We start from the raw sequence: 3,192 nt of genomic DNA on the forward strand, positions 1-3,192 counted from the left end.
GAGGAGACTATAGGAAGAAAAGAAAATATGAGCAGGGGATAGAGAAAAAGAATAGAGAATGGAGAACAACAAATAGAGAAGGGAGATTAGGTAATAGAGAGGAAAGAACACAAAGGATTTGAACAACATAGAGGAAGAAAAGCATTGGAAATCTAGGAGTATTGCAGTCAGAATTGGAAGAAGACTAGCATTGATCATATCAGAATTGGCTTAAATTTCAGAGGTAGGCTCTTTAACGAGCTATAGTTTATTGTATAATTAAAGTATAAGAACTAAATTATCTTGAGATTTGTTTGTTTTTAGATCATTAGTGAAGAAAATAGTTAAACTTTTGAATTAGTTCCTTGCAGTGGAAGTCATTATGATTATTTGAAATTTCATTTGAAAAAGCCATATAGTTATGTGCATTATGAAGTATCATTTTATTTAATAGCCGTTATGGAAAATTACTAAATTTAGTTAGTTGAAGTCATAAATCATGGAAAACATATGTTAGTATTGAACTAAATATGTTATTTGAGAAAATAATTAGATAATAAAAAACATGTAGAAAGATAAAGAACTTATGCATTCTAAACTTGGAAATTTGAAACCATAGAAAATAGAATACAAGTTAATGTATGATTACGCTATTTGGATATTATGAGAAATAGATAAAAGAATGTGTACTAATAATTTCTATTTTTGAATTTTATTTTATTCTATATGCTAAATATGCATACATGTGTTACAGCATCTTATATTTAATTCTTGTCCTTGATTTACTTGAAAAGATAAGAAGGGAAGATTGTTTTGTTATTGGATAGAATTGGTTGTAAACGAAAGATTGTTTCTTCTAGATATCTATTTAATAAAAGGTTGTCTTCTTTTATATTCATTTTTGGATATCATACGAACAATAGGAAAGCTAGATATGTTGTTTTTATGGGGAAAGTTACCTTCCAGGACGGGTGTCGAATGTGGAATTATAGAGAGAATAGTTTTCTTTTTCAAACTATATTTTATTGCTATGCATGGCATTATACTCGGTTGAGTAACATATTGACCATTGAAATAGATGGATTTATTTACACTCTCTACCATATCCTTGATTAATCTTGCTTATTTCTTAATAGAATTAGAAAATTGAAAATGCATGGATCATTCTAGGCACGTACCAAATTCCATCTTGTCTATCGAATTCTTTTTGCTAAGCAATTCGTGCAGGGTCGGGTATTTTTGATTGACAAAGAATTATGGGGAAGTGTAATCTTCAAGGTTGGGTGGAAAAAGCACCTAAATCTTGTTCTCATCTTCATTCTAAGGATTGCATTGAAGATAGCTTTGGATTGCAGATCAATTGACACATCTCATCCTTTATATTTTTCTTTCTATATGAACTTAAGGCATTTGAAAGGCCTAAGTATTGTATGTAGACATAATTGAGATACTACTTACATTTTCTTATTGAATAAAGAATCTTTACCTCTTTATAGAAATCTCATGTTTTTTTTTTTGCTCGGTAAAAAGGCCTAAGCCGTATTTTATTGATAAAGAATGTTACAATCTTTGCTTAGTGCGGGTGCTGGTAGGAAAGAGCGGAGAGGAGAAAACCTCTAGCCTTGCCCGAGACCATCGGTCCAGTCAAACTAATAACAGTTAAATTACATTTGACCTTTTATAGGTTATACATTCTAGCTCATCAAAAATCCCTTCATATGGAAAATCTTTGATTTACATGGGATAGTGTATTTCTATCCAACTTTCCAAGTTCCCTATTGCCATATTAGTCACCTTCTATTTATCCTGCAAAACAAATTTTTAAGACCTTTTCCTGCAAAACAGATGTTCAAAACCTTCTTCTGCAAAACCACTATGTTAACTGTTAGTGTCAAGAGAAGAATAAAGCCAATACTATTTCTGTATACTCTCCCCTGTTGTTATTCTAGACTAGGTTTCTTTTTCTTTTTTTTTAAACCAAAAGTGGCAAGCCACTGATATATATATATATATATAAGAAAAACTGATTCAAGAGATCAATAGGGAAAGAACCAAGAAGAAAACCCTATATCCTTGCTCAGATACAGTGAAGAAGAGGGAAGGAGGCTATGAGAAGAAGCCACCCGATCCGGAGAGATAAATAGGGACTGCCCATAGAATGAATCTCTTAGGGGCCAAAAAGAGAGTAAACGGTTGGGACGAAATTGAAGGAAACCAAAAATAACCAAGCCCCTTAACCAATTATCGTGGTGACTGGGGAGCATGAATCTGATTGTCTGAGCACTGATGAGTTGTGCCAACCAGTTTCCCATTATATTATACCGGTGCTTTGATACCGGTATGATGTCTTTGTGACCGATTCATAAAAAGAAAAGCCTCCAGTATCAGTGCTAGTTGACAACAAAAAAGATGATTCCTCTATCGGTTCGGTTGCTGTTAGATTTTCCATCCATCAAAAAAGAGCATATTCTGGGTAGCAAAAAACAAAACTAGAATAGCTTTACTCGTTCATGGCAGTGTCTTCCAAGGGCTGAATTGTAGGGGCATCGAAAGCGGGTGGGAAGGAAGTAGTCCATCCCGTGATTTCATCCTGCACTGGTATGTTGAGGTCTGGGACCCTATCTGTAGTCTGACCCTTTCCACAGGTTGCGATATTTGCAAAAAGGGGTCAACATTTTCTATTTCTAGGATTTCCATTAGAGCCCTAACTTTAATTTTGACTTTGTGTACAATGTGATCATCCAATTGTCTACCGAATTGATGCAAGTCGTTCTTCACATGGCAGAAATTTTGCCATTCTAGGGCATGCTTTATTTGGTCATAGAGTACCATGTAAGCATGGCTAGATTGAATAAAATGACATGGAAAGAGGCCCCCAAGGAGAGTCAACCCCTGCCATAGATTATATTTTGCCAAGGCTTCGTGGAACGGGGCCGGGGGAAGCACATCTTGTCTTACCAACTTGAAGAATACTAAATCCAACAAAGGATTAGATTGCAAGAGATCCCAAGCATTTGACAGAAAGGAACTAAGAAGTTGATAAGGATACATAATCCTTTTGGCTTGCAGGGATAACATCTCCTCACCGATGAAGTCTTTGACAACTCTTCTCAATTGTGGATTGTGTAAGAGAAAGAGTTGATCAAGGTCCCTATCATTGATGTGTCCATGAAAGCCACCGAAGGTTTTGGAATTTGCACTGAAATCCGGTCC

This window comes from Cryptomeria japonica, chromosome 9, assembly GCF_030272615.1.
Source record: "Cryptomeria japonica chromosome 9, Sugi_1.0, whole genome shotgun sequence".
Lineage (NCBI taxonomy): Eukaryota > Viridiplantae > Streptophyta > Pinopsida > Cupressales > Cupressaceae > Cryptomeria > Cryptomeria japonica.